General features: G+C 33.9%; 2 pseudogenes; both read right to left on the reverse strand.

Annotated features, from left to right (window-relative positions):
- Window positions 1-17,522, reverse strand: part of LOC103078107 (ornithine decarboxylase-like) — a 49,012-nt pseudogene extending 31,490 nt beyond the window's left edge.
- Window positions 17,523-20,111: 2,589 nt separating this feature from the next.
- On the reverse strand, window positions 20,112-20,945 carry LOC103078394 (uncharacterized; annotated as a pseudogene).
- Window positions 20,946-23,459: the final 2,514 nt, after the last annotated feature.

The raw sequence follows: 23,459 nt of genomic DNA on the forward strand, positions 1-23,459 counted from the left end.
AAAAAAAAAAAAAAAAAAAAAAAAAATGTAGAATGATACAATTAAATATCTTCAAGTATTTTATTGAATAATGCACAGTAAATTAGAAGGAAATTACGTCTTGTCTTATCTGTTGGTTTTAGCCAAGGTTGTATTTATATATATATATATACCAAATTGGTAGCTTTGAAAAGCACTACTCTTAGATTTAAAACAATCAGCAACTCTAATCAATATTGACTTGGTTGCTCAACTTCCTTGAGAATGGCTGAAAATAATTCTTCATGTTTAAGCGTATGAAAAAAATAAGACATTTGGGCATTCTAAATCTTATTAATGTGTATTTGCTTTGTTCTCCTGAGACCTTCTTATGAGTGAGTCTTCTTATTTAAAACTGTCAAGAAATGAAAGAACTTCAGTAAAGAAGTTACTGTGAAGAAAATTTTACCCTCAGGATTTTCTCTATTTTTTAAATGACTTGGTCAACATGCCATGAGGCCCAAAGGAGTGTTTATATTTATAGTTTTATATATGTATTATTCATATGTAAAATCTGAATGTGGATAGGTACTTGTCAAATTTCTCTGGAATATTGTGTATTCTATCAATATTTAAACTTGAAATTTCTATTTCTTCAGAAAGGTATCAATTCTACTTTAAAAGAATTCTATATCACTATTTGGTTATCTCCTCTATGGCCTTCAAATTTATAAGCATTATGTATGTATATATAATTAAATTCTGGGGCTAACACTCTGCTCCTACAATTATTATTTTTTGTTTGTATATTACATTCATTATTGCCTTTCTCTGTCTCTGTACAGATATAGATATGGATAGATAGAGATACTATATATGTATAAATTCAGTATACCTACAAATATAAATGTGTATATACATTATATAGATATATAATGTTACATATTCATATATATTGTATGTCTTTAATGTTCTTTCTTTACTGCTTACAGCATCAGTTTTCACTCAGAGTGAGGTCCTTGCCTTTTGGGGATGAGTATTTCCTGATAATTTCTGGCTTCTGTCAGTCTGACTCCCAGATATTACTACATAAACCTTATAGAGTACTGTGTCTTTTCACACCAGTTCTGCTTATTTCAGCTGTAAATGTTTACACATAGTTACACATATATTTATAAATGTTTACAGATAGTTTGGAATAGCCAAATTTCTCAGTTTGATATTTTCATGTATTTCATTCAATAATGATGCTGTTTTCTTCCTATATGATTTCCAAAAGGAATAGTAAAATGATTTAGACTAATTTTCCATCATACTTGTACTAAGTTTTTCAGGGAGGATTTCTGACAGAGCACATATAGGGAATAATACATGGGAAAGATTAGGATCTGGAATAGTCAAGTTCTTAAAGCTATCCTAGCCTAGTCATATCTATTATAATAGCTTTGCATAACCCAAAAGGATATATACACCTGTTTAAAGATAATTTTCTAAAAATAGAAGTATACCTGATGAGTCTGTGAGAGCAGGGAGGTTTAATTTTGAAGAAAGCAAGTCATGAGAAAGTAGAATAAAGGAAAAGTAGAGGAAATCAAAGGTAGAAAAGTGAGTCGTGATTATGATGGAAAGACTAAATACAAATAGTTAATATATATTTATCTTATTTTAAGCTCACTTCAGTTTGGTAGGTATCGGTATCTTTTTTATGGATGAGAATAAAGAGAATTTGAAAGATTAAGTAAAATTCCAAAATTCATTAAGCTACAAAGTGACAGAGTTTAATTAAAATAGAGTTGAATCAGGAGCTCAAGGTGTAAGAATATAACATAGAAAAGTAGAGGCTTTTGCTTGGTGGAACGTGGTCAGAAGCAGACTGGTGAAGCTGCTGTTGCAGGGTCTTCAAAGGAACTCTAAGGCAAATGAACCTACTAATATATATTGAACAATTTTCCAAATTGTTCTAAGTTTGGTTGTGCTACTGACTCTCTTTTTGTTCTAGATTTATATATATACACACATGTGTGTATATATATATATGTGTTCCTTAAAATAAAGCTCTATTAACACAATACATCTGTTTCTATTTCCTATAACCTTAGATTATAATATATATATTAGTTAATATATTAGTATATTAATATATAGTTAATATATTAATATATATATTAATAGTCTTAAATATAGTGTCTCTAAATGCAGGTACTTATGTTTGAAATAATACCTACTCCTTATGATAAAATCCAGTATTTCTCATTTTCTAAGACTAGTTATTTATTTTTTTTTAAATTTCACTCTGGAAGCCATACTTATGTCTAGTTTAAAATCCTAGTTAAATGAACAAAAACTTCATTGAGGTCAACAATTTAAAATAATTCCATTAACACTTTTTAGCTTTATTTGATTTGTTTTCAGTTTTTCATTCTTCTATTTTAATTTTTTAATGGATTTTATCTTTTACTTATTTTTATTTTCTATGTTCTCTATATGCTTATAAATATTTACTCTTATGGAGAACCAATATCACTTATAGGTGTCAGCATTAAAATATGAAAAAATGAGCATTCTCATTTTTATAACCTGAATTTCAGATCATTTTTCTCTCTCTGGTTTCTTGCTTCATTCCAAATATGTGGAATATTTGAAATGTGTGTACAAAAAACACATCCCCCTCACTCTCTATCTTGTTGTGCATTAATGTGAAGTAGATGCTTAATGAGGGATTCTGCTTCTGGTTAGAATATAAAAGGTCTCTGTTCAATCTCTTCTCAATCTATCAATAACACAGATAATTGTATCAATATTTAAAGTGTCATCATAAGTTCTCTTGTTTAAGAAGACACATGCTTAAGATACTTGCCATTTTACAAACTGAATTAAACAAGAAAATGTTAGAGATACAGCAAACTTACCCTCTCCTACTATGTAATGATCTCAAATAAATGTACTTGAATAATGTATCTATAGTGTAGTTTTTCTACGCAAATTTTAGACTATTGCATGCCTCAGATTTAACACATTCTATACATGTCTTTTAACACTTGATACTGTGAATATTACTTACAGAAAGACTGAAAAAATTTCAAAAATGCATAGAGATTTTAAAAAATCAGTATTTATATTTAAAATTAAACATGAAACCCAGTCTTTCTTTTGTGTATCCCTATTTTAAATCTAGCTGAGGATCTAGGTATTCAGTTTTTTCATCTCAGTAGCATCCCCACATGGTCTACATGAAATATGTGTATTATCTTCTGGGCAAGATTTGATAAAATTGGCACTTTTCTGGCATCTAAACTGAGGCAGCAGGAGTTGAGATATCTTCATCCCCATAGGTGCTTCCTCAAGCTTAGGCCTGAGGCATTGTTTCAAAGTCAGGTAGGGAATGTTTCAGTTACTATATATAAAAATAGAGGACTTGTCAACTTAGCTTGTCATCTTGGCATTTGCCATGAATGCTGAATTCATTTTTAAAATAGGAAGAACTGTATAGGATAGACAGATAAATAACTCTAGAATATTATTTTCTATAAGCTCATGAAAGGCCTGGAAATTTTATTTTTCACATATTTTATACACAGTAAATGACCATTTACTGTCCTGATTAAGTGTATCCTCAAGCTATTTGTGTAGCTCCAAAAGATGCAAACACAAGAGAGATTTGAGCTTAGTCAAAGGAAAAAACAAATAGGAAAGATATTAAACGGATGATAGATCTCTAATTCCTAGCACTGGAGTTGGTCAGAGGCTAGAAGACAAATAAGAGCCAATTTAGGACAGCTGGAACAGAGAAGCCCCTCAAGATCCCCGCCTGTTGTGAAGTTCCATGGTCTAAGTCCTCTGATTCTGCAAAAATATTCTTGAAACACAGTGTAGAAAAATGACCACTTATCAAGGACTTTGCATCTCTGAAGTGCCCTATTTATTGTTTGTTTGGCATATTGGAATGAGTAGAGAATACCAATTGAAAATGGTATCTTTAAAAAGCCACTGATAAATGTTACAAAAAAAAAAAAAATCCCAATTGTATCTCACCCTGCTAAACTCTTGGGATCACAGCCTTTGAGCAACAAGCTCAGAATCAGTGAAAAATCATGTCAGTTTCTGCTTAAACTGTTTTCAGCTAGCACCACTGTGCCATGTTATGTTTACAGGTGTAGTTTTACAGCCATTACTTAATATTCTGCATATAAGAAGCCAGTTTTCTAATTTCCTCTTTTTAAAAGTAAAATGTTGGTAGAGTATTTAACATTATTATGTTATTATCTCAACATTTATCAAAATAAATATATCAATTGTAATAGAGAATTAATTAGCAAAATCTCATATTGGATTCATTTTTATGTGTTACACATTATTTAAACTAAGGATTTCAATAACAAGTGGCAGAAAGACTTGCATTAATTTATTAAACCTCCAGTATTTGCCAATTTTTATCAAAATGAGACTCAAAAATAGTTTATAATATAGAGGTTAAATTCTAACAGAGACATGCTCAGTTTGTGGGTGAAAATAGTAATAAAAGAATGAGTACCAAAGCATAATTGAGATATTCAAGAACCAATCGAAAATATCATCAGTTTTGTATAGATTCTTCATAAAATAAAATCACTTTAATATTCTCTCTGAAATTGTGAAGGATACACTACATGCAGAGGTTGTTATGAGTATATTTTATTATATTATGGAATGTGACCCATGCTTAAACAAAAGAATTCAGTATCTTAAGAGATCAGCATTAAGAGTGTTTATCCTGAATGTTTCTAGTCTTCTATAAACTCTTACCTTGCACTTTGATACAACAATTTTCTGGCTTTATGTTTCTCCACATGGCATTTATAGATAAAATTGAATCATTAATCACTCCAAGCACTTCCTTACAGGGTCTTTGCAACAAACTTACTTTGAATTTACACAACATAGCTTTTCAAATGCATATAAAACTTCCCACTTTTCTAAAATGTCTTTTTTTCTCACTGAAAGGAATTAGTTGTTGATATTCTCAGCTGCAAACTCCTGACAAAGTGATTACTGCCCTGTGCTTGTTACAGTCACAGCCTATTACAAGTAAGAGATTATATATTCTGACCACTCATTTTCCCATTTCACTGTCCATAGGAGTTAATGAAAGATGGACCTCTGCATTTCTACTCTTTTATGTCAGTTAAAAATAATAACCAAATTCATTTTCCCCCCACAGAATGTAATTGAGATACAGGCAATGATTCCAAGAAACACTGAGCATTTTTGTACAAGTCAAATCAGCTTCTTTTTCTACACTCCCACTGAATAAAAGGCTCGATGATTTGCTACTTGTGTGAGAAATGTCAGAAACCACACTTCTCTTTCCCACTAGTCCTCAGGTCACAATCCATCCATTTGCTGCTGTGTTACCATGACATCATCCTTTATCATGCTTTTTTCAAGGACACAGAAACAGAATGAAAAAAGATCAAAAACATATAAATATTTTTCTCAAAGATGTTTATTATTATATGTAAACAAAGGGCAAAATACATGTAAAAGCAGAGCTTCCACACAGATAAAAAATAAATCAAGAGCCTTCAATTTTAGCGTTCCAGCTACTGAAGATGTTTGATTTATTCTCTATCTAAATAGAATACACTGCCCTAAATATTTGAGAGACATAATATAACTTTTTTAACTGAACACAGCATTTTAATTAAAATATATGTAGTGAAGACAGTATGTACTTATAAAAAGTACAAATATAAGGAAATGATTTTGCTAAACACTTTATTTTTACTTTTAGTATCACTTTTAAAGTTTTAATACTTTCTTATAAAGGATATGGTTCCTACCTCTTAGAGGAAAAAAAAATAAGAAGGAGGGTTTCTGGGACAAAGAACGTTTACTGGTTGTATGTTGTTTAGAAACCATAAATAGCAAATAAGCAGAAAGCTACCCAAAAGTCAGATTTCACTAAAGGAAACACTCGGTATTCTTTACTATATACTCTTGGGTCCACAAAGAACCTCTTACAAGTAACACTTGCCAAAAACAATTTATTCAGAAAACTGAAGCTCCCAAGGAAACATTTGGTCATCAACAGATTACGCTGACTCTAATATGTTTAGGGAAAGATCTTGAGATATTTCACAGTGGTAGGTGTTTATAATTCTCAGTTAAGTATCTAAAGATTAAAAGGAATACATATTTTTTTAGAATTTTTGATGCAAAAATTGTGACTTACATTACCTTAAGGTGTATCATATATGCAAAAGTTGTTGAAAACTAATGAATAAAAAATAGATAAATATTTTTAAGGAAAAATCATCCAATACATATCATTTTTTAATCTAAATGACATAATTCTTGGTATTATTTTTTTTTAATTTATCTAGAATCCTGTATAATAACTTCAGGGAAACTTAACAGGCATTTAATCTAACTTTATATCTGATTAGGAATCTCTTCTACAATATTTCTTATATTAAGTCATATGAACTTTTACTTCAAACTTCTGGTAAAAGATAGCTAAATTATTTTAGAACCTGCTACTTCTTTTTATTAATTTGAAATCTGCCTTGCTGACTCACTATAATTATTTTCTCTGGATTTATATATAGACTAAGTTTCTTACTAAAAATTTTATAGTTTTAAATAATTGATATAACTTTATAATCTGGCCCCCAACTCTTCTGTTTTCAAATGAAATATCAATTACCCTTCTCATGGCACACTAATTTCAGTTACTTCATAATTCTCTCCAGCTCCCCTTAACATTTCTCTAGTTTGTATGTTTTACTCTTAAAGTGTTCTCCTAAAAAGGAACATAGCAGAATGCAGTAGAAATGTTACTAGTTTTGCTCTAGAAATAATAGCTGAGTGTTTCTCAACATACTGTTCTACAAGGTTGTGTTCCACAAGTGATTTTTGGATGTGTTTCAGGGAAAAGTGTTCTATTATTAAATATACATGGGATGTACTGCATTCACAGGCTTCTATAAAACAGAACTTATAAAAAACGATTAATTACTTAGGGGTATCTAAGTAATCAAAGTCATAGAAACAATAGGTAGAATAGTGGTTACCAGGGACGGGGAGGGGGAGGGGGGAAAAGAGGTTGTTTAATGTGTATAGAGTTTCAATTTGCAAGATGAAAAAATAGTGGAGATCTCTTTCACAACAGTATAACTATACTTAACACTACTGAACAGTACACTTAAAAATGGTAAAAACAGTAAATTTTGTATTATGTGTTTTTTACCATAATAAAAATAAAATATTCTATAGCACAATGTGACTTACAAATCTTCATATATATATATGGTTTGAATCATTGCCCAAACAAATTTGATCATATTTATTATTTTGTTTTCTTTGGTTTTTTTTTTTTTTTTTGAGGTACATATATTTATACCTTAGAGCAATATAACACATAAGATATTTTGACAAAATATTTCTGGGTCTTTATTGAAAATTAAGATTGTAAGACGTTAAATGTATCTTTGTGAGAGTCAAATTCCTGTCTTTCTAACTTATCATTCCTTCATGGAAAGATGATTTTTAACTTAGTTCTTTACTTATAACCCATTTTGGTTTGTGCTATCAGGAACATATAAAAACCTGCCTACTATAACTTCCTCCAAATATTTAGTAATACACATTTAATAGTATCTAGATAAAAAGAGAATTCTGTGCATCTTGCTCAAGACTTTTTCCTTGATGGCTTTTATTTTATAAAATAACATTATGTTGTTTCCCTTTTTCAAAAAGATACTTAAATCCACTTTCATTCACACTACATTAGTCCATATATACTAACAGGTTATAAGAATGACTATGTCAAATGCAGTGTTAACGTCACAGCATGCCATATTCAGACCATCTTTTGCTTTATCTATTGGCCAATTATAAAATAAATATGATTCACTTTGCTGGTTTTCTTACTAATCATAATTAAATCCAAAATTGTCCAAATCTTATTGTCCATATCTTTGGAAATTCTTTAAAAGCTAATAAACAATTCCAGAATTCTTATTATAATATTTGTAAATAAAACCTCAATTTCTTGGGGAGAAAAAATTATAAAAAACCAAAATAAAAACAAATGAGTAGAAAATAAATTAATATATCTAATTGAATATCACAAAATAAGATTGACCTATTCAATAAATTTAATTCTACATAAAGCCATAGCACTAGTATGGCATAGCACTAGAACTTTTATATTGTCAATATGTGCTCAAAGTTTGTAATATCCCTGATACAGAAACATTTAAATTTACAATGTTATTACAAACCTTCTTATATCTCAGGCATCACCTGACTCAAAATATGATTTAAATATATATTAACACAGTAAGATTAAAACTATTACACAGAGCCTATTTATTCAGAAGATATTATTATGAAGTTTTATTTTTAATGTAAATGTTTTACCATTTATTTCACCTGCATAAATAATGAATTTACATTGTCTTTTTAGACATAAGTCCATAGAACCCACTTTGTATTTAAACAGACTTATGAAAACTAGGAAATATATAATATCAATTCATGTTCTTTCAAAAAAGGTATTAAAATGTGTAATGGGGTCTTATTTATGCATAAAATCTTATCCTTTCTTTTTTGCTTTTTGTGTATTAGAATAAAAATTAAATTTTATATTTGCCTTTTAATAGAGTTTTTAAAAAGTCTATCAGAATCCATTACTATGGTGTTTTATTTTCTTGTACAAAGTTTTCCTTCTATAGTTCTTCCCTGGAATATTTGCAGCTTCAGCAATTTTGTTTTGGTTATTTCTAATTTTTAGTAAAAGGGAAAAATTCTCTATCTATAGGGAATATTGCATCTATCCTAATGAAAAATGCTTTTTCCCTCATTATATTAGCATCCAGTCTGAACTGGGAAAATTGTAAACTTAGGCTGATTTCTGATTATGGCTGCTAGTCATTAAGTGTTGTGTTTACTCTTACCAACCTCAACAAAGAGAGGACGATCACAATAAGTAAATAAGACTGTATCCACACCTTGTGGTCCATTCAATTTATGAGACATGGAAACAGATATTTGAAAAGTGGAGAATTGTTGTTTTGCAAATGTCCGTTTAAAACTGGGCCCAACTTGTGCAGACAGGTGAATGTGGAAAACTCTGTTACAAAACAGCAACACAATCTCCCTCTTTCGCTGATAAAAATTTGAAATAAGATAGTATAAAACATTCAATTTTATTATATTTTCTTTAACTATTAATTATATATTCAGAATCATGCAATTTGGTAGGAAGTAATAAATTTATAACATAATTATTAATCACTTTGACTTATAAGGGACAAGTTTTTCAGCTGTTGTGCTCTGCTGGTAGAGCTGGTATAGTTTCCCTCTTGCTGTTCACCTATAATGGCATCAATTTAATACACCAGACTCCTCCCACCTCCACCCACCAATGCTTAACATTATTCCTCAGTTTTCCTTAGTTACCTTTATTAAACAAGGCTGGATTTCTTTTCCATTTTTGCTCCACATGTTTGAAGCATTGCTGACCTTCACTTCTACTACACAAGATACCTATAAAATTAATCAATCTGTCAATCCATAAATATTCATTAAATAATTGTTCAGTTTTTAGAACTTTGCTAAAGATATAAATTAAAGCACCCTGCTTTATCAATAATCATTAAGAATAATCATTATGTAAAAGACACAGCTGAAACCGTTAGGTGTCATTTCTGGGGGCTCCTAGGAGCCGGGACCTTTATGTCTCAGCAGAAAAAGAATTCAGCTAGAGTCAAAGTGATAGATAGGAAGTGATTTATTAAAATAGGATACTTGTGAGGCTTATAAGCAGGCAGGCAAGAATTTCACTGCCCCAAATACTTAGTGGGTTACGTTTTTATAATCAAAGGAAGAGAGGGGAGGGGGAGAAGACCTTCTTTGTCTTTCTTGAGTAGACGTCATGCTTTCGTCATCAGTTCCTCCTCCAGGTTGGGACTTTTGTCCCTACATGGTCAGGCTGGGACTGTCATGGCACTTTGGAAAAATTATTTCAGGTCTCAGTGAAATGAGGGTCTTTCACTTTGAAATGTCACCTTTCCATAAATGATTGTTTTTATATGTGCACAGAGCATGCCCTGGAGGTCATTAACTTGATGACAACACTGGGCAGGTTGTAGATCTTATTCTCCACTATTATTTTACTGTTTTTAGTGCATTGTGCAAAGAGCATGTCCTAGGAGTCAAAGAGCATGTTTTGGGGGTCATTAACTTACTGAGCTCACTGAGCAGGATGTAGGTCTCATGCCACCATTGTTTTATTGTTTGGGGCCATGGCTTGTGCTTCTGTTGCATGATTTTGTTGTTAATCAAGTTGGCTTGATTTTGTTGTTAAGCAAGCCAATCTGGCCTTGATGCTAAGCGACTTGTTCTGCTTTATGAGTCAAGCAAGACTACGCTGTTTCAGGATTTTCCCATTAATTTCTTGAGTGATCATTAATCTTAGTGTGGTCTCCCAAACCCCCTAAAATTCCCTCTCTATCTACAATCCCCTAATGGGGTTTCTAAGCTGACTATTTGATTATCCTACTCAATCCCTATCACAGCTAAGCACCTTTTATTATCAGTAGGCATGTCCCAAACATAACTGAGAAAATCACTGTTATTTGCATTTTTTGAGATCCCTATTGAAAAAAAGTCTAATTTTTTCTTTACCTAACAACTAAATTCAAATGAATATTTGTAGCAAGACAGAGTAGAAGTGATTGTTTAATTGAATAAGGTGAAATCAGAGTATAAATCAGAATTAAATGCAGGTAGCTTCTGTTATATATATATACTATTAATAATTAAGCATAGAACATGGCAAGGAAAATGCCAATTCCTTAAGGTCTGAATTCATAAATTGGCCTGGTGTCACCAATGATTTATTCTACTGTTTGCAATGTCCAGATTCAAGGGACAGGAGCATAGATCTCATTCTCCATGAGCTGGGCATGAAAAAAAAAAAAAAAAAGTCCATGTTTTAAAACATCCACTTTAATTTTGTCATCAACAAATATCTCTTGACCACCACATTAAACTCTAACATAGTAGTGACTATACTTTATCATCAAATATATTATAAAAGATACGGCTGAGACACTCTCCAATCAAATAGGGATAGATCCCCAATAATCAGGTAGGTGACACATGATTTTTCTTGCTTAACCATATACTTTGTCAGTGGATGAATGCTAACCCAAAATAAATTAATCAGATTATCTTCTAGAAATTTGGGGTTGGGTCTGAGAGACAGTCAATTATCTTTGAAAATGGATTGATTTCAGATTATGTAAACTCAGGGACTTTGCAGAAACTATTTCAGGCTATGTGCACACAGAAAAAGTGAGATTGACTTAAAAAGAAAGAAAGCAATGAATCCAATAAGATCTAAGAAAGAAAGAGTAAATAAGAAAGAACTTTCCAAATACTTGATTGCTAATCATTTCCATATTCTATTTCATGAATCATTTATGCATTAATTCATATTTACTTAATTTTTCCCCTGGGCCCTGGGCCTGGAGATACCATGGTAAACAAACAAGACAATGTCCCTGCCTCCAGGGAATCTGCATGACAATGAGGGAGGTAGTAAACAAACAGCAAGATGAATATATAAACAAGCATGATACTTTCTGATTGAGACAAGCCTTTGGGTTGAAGATTGTTTTTTTAGATAAGGTGTTTGGGAGTGGCCATGAATTTCATGGTTAGCAATATATTCTACATGATGTCCGTCTTACCAATCATAATTTTTATTATAACTTCTTGATAAAATTGGCCATAACTTTATGAAATGCAGATCAGAAGTAATTACACTGATTCAATTATAATTTTCCAACAAAAGGCTGATAAGATTAAAATGGGACTTATTCCCAAAGATCCCCTACTACATATGACATAAGAATGTAATTTTTCTTTTTCTCTTTATTTCATTAAAAAGATACTGTGATAAGGAAGAACAAATCTGACTCCATATTGGATGTGTTTCTCTTACTTTAACCTTTGTATTCCATTGCTTTTGCTATTAGTTAAGAATATTGCCTATAGCCTAAAATATACAGGATAGTGCATTCTCAAGGCTCTGACCTTTAAAGGTAAAACACTTTTTCATTCATATGGAGATAAAAAGTTGCAGAACAGAGAATAACATTTGTCTTATTGGAGGATTACAGGAACATCATAACCTGACCTACATGGACAGCTGCAAGATAAAAGGATTCTGATACCAAGAAGTTTGCAACAACCAACCATAACCTCTTCCTTTTTAGTATAAAAGAAGCCTGAATTCTAACTCAGGTAAGATGGTTCTTTGGGACAATCGTTCACTATCATCTTGGTTTGCTGACTTTCCAAATAAACTTACTATTCCTTGCCCCAATAACTTGTCTCCAAATTTATTCATCTGTCCTGTGATGAGCAATACCAGCTTGGACTCAGTAACAATACTGCTAAAACAAAAAATGTGTTTTTAAGAGCTAGGGTGTGCAGATCATAGGTCATCTGTGTTTGCTGATTGGCTTTACCCAAAGGAAAAGCAAACTGTCTAGTAACTTCATGACAGTTTCATGACTTCAAGTAGTTTCACAATTTGGGGAAAGTTGTCAGTAGTTGGGCTCCTACACTTCCACAAAAATTGAGAGAAAAGAGTGCTGTCTTCCTTGATGGTTACATTTCAAAGGGATGGCTTCCAGGTCCCTGAAAAAAACAACCCTGCCTTGTAAAATGTGCAAGAAGCTTTTAAAAATACTTACATCTCAAGGGGAAAAGAAAGAATTTGCAATTTTCTAAAGTAAATTCTAGAAGCAGAGGGAGGTCAGAGGCTTTGGGGTTTATGTCCTGTGGATTCTGTAAGGGTGGAGGCTAGGAGTGAGTTCAGAGGCTTAGAGATAGGAATAAGCTTGTCTAAAGCTTGATCAAGGGGAAGGAAATGTTAAGGCTACTTTGGTGAATACTGTATTATAAAATGAGAATGGTTAGGGCTTCATGAATGGGATAGATAGATCAATAGGTAGATATTAGAGTATTAGGGATATTTATAATAAATATTATACATACATAATATTTTATATACAGTACAAATAGTATCTGTGTAATCTAATATACATATATGCGTATAGTTGAGTACACATGGATATACATATATAAGATTAAAATGAAGCTTTAGAGAATTCCCTGGCAGTCCAGTGGTTAGGATGTGCTCTTTCACTGCTGTGGTCCCAGATTCGATCCCTGGGAATTAAAATTCCACAAGCTGCACTGGGCGGCCAAAAAAAATAAATAAAAAATTAAAAAATGGGGCTTTAATCCCAAAGATCCACCAATATATATGATATAGGAATATAACTTTATATTTATTTATTTATTTATAATACTAATCAAAGCCTCACTTTTGAAGTGTTCACATGATTTATCAGTTCTTAAGTATTTAAAGAGCTTAATTATCTTTATACTCACCGCAATCTTACAAAATAAATATTACTACACTCATTTTAAATAGAGAAAACTGGTTAAAAAGTGGTTAATGTAATACCCAAAGATCTGTAGCAAAGAAATGATAGAAATAGATTTTCATAACAGAATTATTTTACTCTGAAGTGGATAAACATAAATAGGCATCACAAAAATAAACTTTACTCACATTAAATTTAGAAGCAGAAGAACAAATTTAGATATTTAAAAATAAAAATCTAAAAATTACATATATTTGAAAAATATATAATTAATTTAAAAAACAGCTGATAGAGATTTATTACAATACATATATAACTTATAATGTGGATTTGGTTTGCTGACTAAATCTAGATCCAAGTGTCTTAGGAATGAGGAGTCCATGCTCCTCTAAGGGATATGAATGAAACAATGTTGTCTGCCATATCAGTAAACAAAGGATATTGCAGCCATCAAAACACTACAGCCACCCTGGACCATGAGCCCTGAGGGAACTCAGGATGGAGACAAATGGGCTGCCTGTTGCCAAGCCCTCAGCCAATGCTGCTGCCTGAAATTATGCACCCTGAGGGGATTCAGGACGGAGAAAAGCGGGATGCTGGGCCTAGATAGTTAAGGTGCACATCAAAGGAATGATTTCAACTGAGCCCACACCAAGAAAAGTGCTAAATCCATTAACTTGAGATATCTGGTTTTCTTTAATTAACAGTAATCTTTTGAAGTTCTGACTACCTTGTCTTTGTTGCAAAAACTCCTATATCTTGGCTCTTCCTCTTACCTCTTTGGAACAGTCTCTCAGAGCTATCTGAGAGTCCAGTGTACTGGGATTAAGCCTCAGATTGTCCACCAAATAAAATATAATTCTCAACTTTTAGGTTGTGCATGTCTTCAGTCTACAGGAAAGTTAATCTAAGTTAAAGGAAAAATAAATTACAAGAAAACCTTCATTTATAAAGCTGCTTAAATAAAAAGAGTAAAAATAAAAACTTTTAAAAAAGTTTATTTATAAAATTTCTTAAGTAAAAACTTGTAAATAGCTAAAAAACACTAAAATTTGAAAGGATTATCATGTAGTTATCTGCTGTAATTTTTCTTTGCTTTCATTTCATTAACTGAAGCTTTTCTACCTCATTAGAGAATCACTGATGACAGTGTTCAAACTGAAAACTCTCCATGTGAAAAGAAGACAAGAAAAACTGGATATAATTTTACAAAATTTTATGGGTTTGAAAAATAATTTAAAATAGTATAGATCAACAATTTAATGCAACCAAAAAATATCAGTTTTATACAGAAGCATTAATAAATGGCTAATTTACTTATCCAGAATGTTGTCACTTAACTGCATCACTTGAAAATATTATTAAAACATAATGAACTGAGTCAGTATTGTTTTTCAGCTTTATAATTCACAGTGCTGAGAATATGCATTATTTTATTATTATTATAACTAATAATTACTATTTATTGAACATATCTTCTATAGAGTAGTCACACTGCTAAGTGCTTCATATACATAACTTTATTTAATCCTTACAATAACTATTAAAGATTTCCATAGGAGAAACTGGTTCTCTGAAAATGGTAACAAAAGTAATGTGGTAAACTGGAATTTACAAGAAGGTCTAATTTTAAAATACATATTATATTTGGGACAATTCTAATAAGTTGTAAGTCCTTAAAAAATCAGACAACAACAAAACAAAACAAAACAAAACATATTATGGAATGGTTATCATTAATTAATACAAATTAAGATTGAATATCTGAGTGTAATGAATATCAGATCATTCACCATTACCTTTGGATGTTGTAGCCCTTTTAATATTGTTGTGCATATATTGACCAAATACATTACCATCTATGTGAAAAATTTTGTCCCTGTTATTGCTGTATGACAAATTACCCCCAAATTTAGCATATTCAAATAATCATTTTATTTTGCTCCAGGTTTCATGAATGGCTCAAATGTCTCAATTCTAGCTTGAGGACATTTACAACATTGCAGTCAGAGATGTTGCCTGGGACAGCAGACATCCAAAATGGCTCCCCCACTTGGCTGGGGCAGCTAAGAGCTCTTCTGGGGCTGTGAATCTGAATGCCAAACCTTGGCTTCCCCAGCCTGAGGATCTCAAGGTGTTCAGACTTCTTACATAAAAGCTGCTTCCTCCAGAGTAAGCATTCCAAGAGCATGTTGGGAAGTCACAGATTACAAGTTCTGCTGCTTTCTACTGGTTACAAACAAGTCAGTAAATTCAATAAGAAGGGACATAAACCTGATCTCATAATGGGCATTATGCCAAGGAATTTGCAAATATGTTTTACAACTTCCACTATTATGTTAAACGTATAGTATTTTAACTACTGTAAATGATGTTTTCTTATATTTCATCTTAATTTTTCACTATTTGAATGTGTTATTTGCTTGTCTGCTAACATTTGAAAACTACTTGAAAGAATAATCAATTTTTTAAAGGCATCTAAAGTGCCTAATCCAAAGATAACTATGTTCTTCTTTTATGTTTCTTTCTAGTCTTACTAAGAGCAGAAAGAAGTCTAAGATTGAATTATATAAAATATTAATTATTGTGTTTCTCATTTAATGAGCATGCTGCTCAACTCATCTTTTGGTTTCAATGGCCTGCAGGTATTAAAGTATGTCAGGTCCCCTCAGCACCCCAAGTCAGGCTACATGGAACTGGTTACTCAGGCATTCCTCAGAAAGCCAAAACACTGGACACATGCTCTACTCTTTTCTTTCTCCCTCCTGGGGGCGGCCTCTGAACTGTCTCAGCCTTCCTCTGCTGTATTGCAGGTGCTCTGCAGCAGCAGCATGTGGCCAGCTCTCTTTTGTTCTCAGTGGTCCCTAGGCATCTAGCGTATGGTGGGCCAATCAGTGTTCTGAGATGTGAGAGACAGAAAACAGTCCTTCAGACAGCCCCTTCTATCAAAAGTCAGCCTTGAACATTGCCCAATGTTCTCTTTTAATCCCCAGAAAGCAGCTTGATCCTCTTGATCATATCACACTGTCCCAGAGGGAGGGAATATGGTGAGGGTGTACACAGATTTTCCTGCCAGTGTAGGTGGTTTCAAACTCACCAGGGGTGCAGGAACCTTTTAACTGGAATCTAGATTGCTCACAAAGGACATTGGTCTACATATTGTGGAATTGGTGCCCTCATGGTAGAAAGGAGGGTCTGAGGTTTCCTTTTCCACCATCTTGCTGGCATCATCTCTTGTCCTTCACATTTTTAATTAACTACTCAAAATGTTTTTATTTTTATTTTTTGAATTTTTATTCATTTCTAATCTTGACCTGTGTAACACAGTTGGTTTTAATTTGGGCATATTTATATTATAATGGATATATTTATACACAAACTCATTTACTCAATAGCTCTTCTTTATTGATCAATAATTCTTTATTTCATGTAATTCTTGAATATGATATGAACTATTATAGTGTTTTCAAGTCAGTTTCATCATTTGATCTTATGCTAATACCACACTTTTCAAATTATTTTGTGGAGATATAATACATTTAATATTTGGCAGAGATAGTGCTAATCCTGTCTTACTTATTTTTCATTGTATTTTTTTATTTATCTACATTTCTAGGGGAACTGACCTGAGATAACCTAATACTCACCCCTGTATTCTCTTTACATTTTTCACCTGATCTCTATGGTACTAACTCATAGACACAAAGCCTTCTCTGATTAGTATAGCTTTAGCTTATCTGAATTTGAAGTTATCTGTGTGAATCAGCCAATAATTCTTCTTACTTCTTTCTCAGTTAGATTATCTCTATTGAAGCAGAATATTTTCATTCATGGAAGATTTTTCTTTAACTAGATTTCTTTTCTTTTCTTTTCTTTTTTGTTTAAGGTATAGATAAAACATTTTATTCGTCCATACTAGGATTAAGTTACAAGACAGAGAGACAGATGGTGGTGAGAGGTTGGCATACACAGCACCATTTACGTTGAGGGCTTCAGGAGGCAGAGCATCACTCCTACCACAGTACCATGGCCTTCATCCTCCTCCTCCTCCTGCCTCCTGAAGTATCCCTTGCAGTCAGCAGGCCCCTGCCCCTCACTTAACAGCAATCGCATGCTACCCGGGCTTCTTCCCCCGGTACAGAGCCCAGTACAGAGCCCACTATGTCTGGAAACATCTGTCTGTACATTTATCTGTCCACTGGGCCCTCACAGCTCCTGCGTGGTAGCTGGGATAGTCTCCCACTGGATAAGTGAGGGGTCTGAGGAACAGAATGGTGAAGTGACCTGCCTGCAGACTGACAGGGGGTCACGGCTGGGCCTAGAGCTCAGACAGAACTTCTGGACCTGTTTCTCTACAGCCTCCCCTTATGACTTCCCTCCTCTTCACAAGATTTGGCCTGCTTTTTCTGTTTACTTTTTAAAGATTTTTCCCTTTAGTTTTATTCCCAACCTTAAAGTTGCTCTTGCCTATTAGATCTGCACACTACTACCTCCAAAGTTCACCTTGACTTCTGCTCTTTAGCACTTCTCTTATCTCAAATAAATCCCTGCCTGTGTACTTTGCTACCATTAATAGATAAATATAGTACAGGCCTAACTCGTTCAAGTCCTTTCCTGTTTTTTCTGGAAAGTCTACCTATCTACAGTAGCATTATCCAGTTGTAACTGACATGGACCGCTCCACGTGAGGTCCTAAAACAACTGAGAACCAAAAAAATGTATATACGTATCTCCACTTCTGTGCCTTAAACATATGCTCCTTTAAAGCAAGGAATCTGTGTCTGGGTGTGGTGCTTATAGAAGTTCACGGGTACATTCATAAATATTAATACCGTAGAGCACTTCCTTAAAACACAGTTGTTACCAGTATTTCACATACATTAATATGCTGCTGTGACTGAAAATATTGCAATCAGAATTTCATTTTGCCTTTTGTTATGCTATTCATCTAATTTTTTAGAACTGGAAGGTACAAGAAAAGTCATGTAGTACAAACTTCTCATTTTAGAGATAAAGAAACTGAGGCACAAAAAGGGCAAGTGATTTGCTCAATATAACGAACTGTGGCAGCATTAGAATCTGTGGGTTCTGACTAGATTCAAGTGTGTTCTACCTCATGCTGCTTCAACATAATTGCCCATTCATCAGAGAAGCTTGCCATCTCTTTCTGCTTCCAGTATGTTCCCACTGTGGTTTGGACCATTTCTCCAGCATTGGTATTTTCAGCATTTAGGTAAGCAATCAAGCTGGCAAAATATAATATAAAACCTCTCCCAACATGCCTGCACATTTTTTCAGCTTCTTGATTAGAGGAAAGCTTTTTAAATTCCAAGTCTCCTTTTTGTACTTTCTGAAAGTACTAAATAACCACTAAGAGCTTTAAGTTAGGTTAACGATGGCTGGTAAATGGCTTCCCTTCTAGAGTAAATTGGAAGCATGGCTCAACACCATCATATCTCCTCTAGGAAGTGTATGTGTTTTGGAGGGAAAAGGGGATGAATTTGCGGAGGGTTGGTGCTTAAAAAGAGTTACCTATTGCAGGTAACTTATCCTTATCCACACCACCCAACCGTTACCAAAGCTGTTCTATTCCATCATATGCCATTAATGAGGTGAACTTCTGTCTATATCTTCTGAGAAAAAGTGACTTTGGAAAATTCCCTAGAAGAAAAGTTTTCTAGGGCTTGCCTTCTGTAACATGCTAGACAGAAAAAAGGCTAACAGAGAAGAAAAAAATTAGCTAAAAGCATTTGGGAAACTGATATAATCCAAATTGTTTCCACAATATCCAAATGGCAAACCAAAGCTAAAGATATATAATTATGCATAATCAAGGAACCTTACAAATATGGAATGCAAAGAATTTACTAACATGTAATATTTTATAAGACAGCCAATTTCTTGTTATATCAAAGATTAACATGAACCAAAACACACGACTGTGGCTCCCTGTCAGTTCCGAATTATATCCATAGTGATAAGAGCCTAAGGACTAGTAAAATGGAGGGAAAGATGGTTTGACTATTGAGTGTTTGCTAGTGGGCATGTCACAGACAAAGCAGTGAAAATATAAGAGATAAATGTACTAATATGTGTTGTGTCTATATTAGCCTAATGAGCTAAAGAGAGATTTAAAGAAATGAAGATTGTAAACTCCAGGAAGCAGTCAAGTTAAACTAGTAGATTCAAGCAATGAGGTCTTGGTATACAACCTTAATTCTATATCTTGTCAGCTCACCCTATATCTTGTGCCTCACCCTAGCCTGACCTCAGCCAAGGTCATATGCTTTAATAATTTCCATATGTATAGTGCTTTTAAACTTTTAAATCCTTTCACATCTATTTAAGCCATCTGATCCTAACAACAAGCCTGTGAGGTAGGCAGGTTTCCCCCTTTTAACAGCTGAGGAAACTGGTGTTGAGAGGTAAACTAAATTGTCGCACATCAGTGATGAAGCCAGGGCTAACTAGATCTCTGGACTTGGCTACTTCCATTGTACCAGGTCACCACTCATGTTTCTGAAAGACCTTTCAACTAGTGGAGACGCTTGGGAGAAGCAAGTATATTCCTACCCGTCTGCACCTTAATGGTCCATCCACTCTTTATTTTTCTGAAGACACAAAAAAAGAGCCAGGGTACCAGAAGGCAGATGTTGGACCCGGACCTCTGCCAGAGAAGGAAATACACCCTTGTGTGATCAACTAACTTTTGGTGTTTGAAATTAACCTCTGAAGAAACTTTTCAAGCCCTAGCTGAAAAGCACCGGTTGCCTCTTCTACTGCTGTGGCCAAGTGTCTGACCGCAACCACAGCATCCCTGCATAGCTCATTGGCAGGGTCCTACTGAGCACTGGCCTCCTCACCAATGGCAATCAGCCGGTCCAATTTTTCTTCCTCCCACTTTGAAAGTTCTCGTGCCAATCTCCTATTTTCTGCCAACCTGGCTGCAATAGTCCTGGCCACTGACCACCTTCTTCACCTTGCCCACCTGGGAGGAGGCTCACTGGTCAAAGGCCCATCCCCACCAGAAACAAAAAGAACTCTGGAGGAGGAGACCGGAGGCTACAGTGCCGAGGTCACACCGGGAGTGTTTCGGCTGGAGCTGGTGCAGGGGCTGGGCTCACCAGACACTCCCAGTCTGGTCATGGGGCTGCTCTGACAGGGAGCAGCTGCACCTCTGAAAAGGTGGTGGGAGCTGCTGTAACTGGGTGTTCCTTGAGAGCACCCTGCACCCAAGGATTCATCCCAGGAGTCCTCGAGGTCACTGGTTTCGCTCATCTGGTCACTGATCCTCAATTGACAATCCTCATCTGATTCCTTAACTGTTTTCAAGATAGGCTGATGATTTGCTGTCTGAGTCCTTTTTGCTCCCAGAATGCTGGTTCCCTCTTCCCCTGGGATGGCAGGGGCCGCCAAGTTCTGATCACAGTGCTGGGCCCAAGCAGCCTCCTCCATTAAGTTGTCTGCGTCAGTCACTATCTGATTTCGGAAAAGGTGATACAACGTATCTATAAAAGGGACAGTGTGGTGGATCATCCATACTTGTGGCGTGGGCCACATAGGCCTTTAAATATAATGTCTTCAGGACTTTGAACTTGGAGCGGCACTGAAGCTCGGTGCGGCAGAAGCCTTCCTGCTGCATCTACTTAGACACAGCCTGATAGACGTCTGCATTGTGATGTATGGTCTGGAGGCGCTGAATATACTGTGCCTCACCTAGTATGGAGAGAAGCGTCCATGTCTCTTGTCTGGACCACTGGATGCCCGCATTGCTATTGGAAGTGGTCATAGCGGACTGTGAAAGAAGGCTAGCTGGAGGAGGCTCCTGGCAGCAAGGTGCTGATATGAAGGTGTGGGGAGGCTCTGTGTGCTCTGGTCTATCTCCAGGAGCCAGCCAAGTCTTCCCTCTCAGGACTAATTGCTGAAAAGCCAGGTCCAAGGACCGCTTTTCTGGCATCTGCCAAGGATCTGCTTTACTTTCATTACTGTATTTGAAATATTCCTTATTCTACTTTGTTTTGCTGTCAATCCAACAACCTCTTCATTTTCTGAGTAAGCAAAAACAGCTGGAGTAACTCTGTCACCTGCATCATTGGCACCCACATCAGCCCGGCCATCCTTACAGACGGCCACACAGGCTGTTGTGCAGACTAGGTGAACCCCGATGGCCGCCATGAGGTGACAGAGACGGCGGTAGCAGTAATGAGTGGTCCCTGCACCGCAACAGCACCCGGCCCTAGATTTATTCATGTTATATTTCGGAGAATAGTCCTTGAAATTTCTAGTAAGTGATAGATTATTTTGTGCTTGCTTACTAATGATTTATTTTCTTTTCCTCTTTGTTTGTATAGATATATGAAGTGTTTAGGATTAAAACAATTTTTTTTTTTTGAGTAAGTATGAAAAGTGATTAGATTTTGAAGAATGGAGCAGTTGAAATAAATGCAAGTAAGATAATAATCTCTTTTCTCAAACAAATCATACTACATTGGGTCCTGACAGTACAAAGAAACAAACTATTATTGGTGGGTAGCATTAAACATACCAATTCTGTATAAAAAGCTAATCTTAAATAGTAATATTGACATTTTGGATTAAATCAGTTTCACCTCTGAGCCATCAACATTACTATTAGAACACACCACAAAACAGGAAGCCAGGATAGCTGAGTACATGAAGATGCCTAGAAATCCTAGGCGTGTAGTAACTGCTGAAAATTCCTACTTACATAAAGTGACATGACTGAACATTTACATGTAAGCAATATGAAAGACAGTTTTGCAATGACATAAAATAATAACATTTTTATAATTAATAAAATTTAGAAAACAAAATGGAAAATTTAAAAATGTCATCATCATATGCTAATAGAATTATAAACAAAATAATTTTTATTTGTTTTCACTTTTTAAAATATATTTTATTGTTATAACATTATGATTAAATGGTAATTTAAGTTATAAGATTTGTGACTTACTTAATTACTCTTGCCTTAAAAAATAAATCCTGAAAGTTATCCTACCACACAATAATTATCTATGAACAAGATACGTTAGCTACAAACCAGATAGCCATCTCAAAGCACACTGGTTATAAGAAGAAAATTATTCTGATAAAGGAAAATTAAGATATCATATTTGAGGGAGAAAAACATGTAACATATCTTTCTTTTGAGTATAACTTGAAATTGTGAACCAAAAGTGTTGTTATAATTTAATTGAATGCACTTTAAGTACAGTTAAATAAACACTGTTATATGTATAAGCTGTTTGAAGGGTACCTATAGAGTGGTCATGGGCAAATAATACAGAGAGGTGAATTATTATGCATATGCTTTCTAAGCATATTAAATCAACACATTGTCATAGTGAAGAATGTAGTCTTTAGATCTAAAATACATAGGTTTAACATATAGTCTCTAATACTCTCTACCTATATGGTTCAGTTCCTCATATTTAAAAAGAGGGAAATGGACAGCTAATTTATAGCCATTTTAAGTATTAAATTTTATAAATAAACTATTAATAATGTTAACTACAATTAATGTTATATCAGACAATCTTTTTATAACCAGGCTATTAATTGCTTAATTCTTTCTGTTTTTCATTTGAGTTTACTTAAAGAGAGCTGGGTACCATCTAAATGGAGCCCAGAATTCATGGAGCATAGCAGAATTAAGAGCTTATTTGTCATGGAGCTCTCCAAAAACAACATTCAGTTTTCACTGTCAAATGCAAAAAGCTGAAAATTGTTTGATATATACACATGCATGTGTTCAAATTGTTTAATTAAAAAAGTTTTATACTGAGTTTACCATAAAATATAAATGTATACACAAAAGATGTTCAGAACAAATATGATGCTAGATACAATTTTAGTTTGGTAAGTCAGCTTATCAAAGGCAGAAATGTTTATATATTGTACATGGTCAAAATGTAGTGGAAAACCATGCTGACAATAAATAATTCAAATATCAAGCTATGTATAGGGAATAAAAATCAGGATTTTTTTTTTTTTTTTTTTTTTTTTTTTTTTTTTTTTTTTTTTTTT

Source organism: Lipotes vexillifer, unplaced genomic scaffold (assembly GCF_000442215.2).
Source record: "Lipotes vexillifer unplaced genomic scaffold, Lipotes_vexillifer_v1.1 scaffold799, whole genome shotgun sequence".
NCBI classification, from domain to species: Eukaryota; Metazoa; Chordata; class Mammalia; order Artiodactyla; family Lipotidae; genus Lipotes; species Lipotes vexillifer.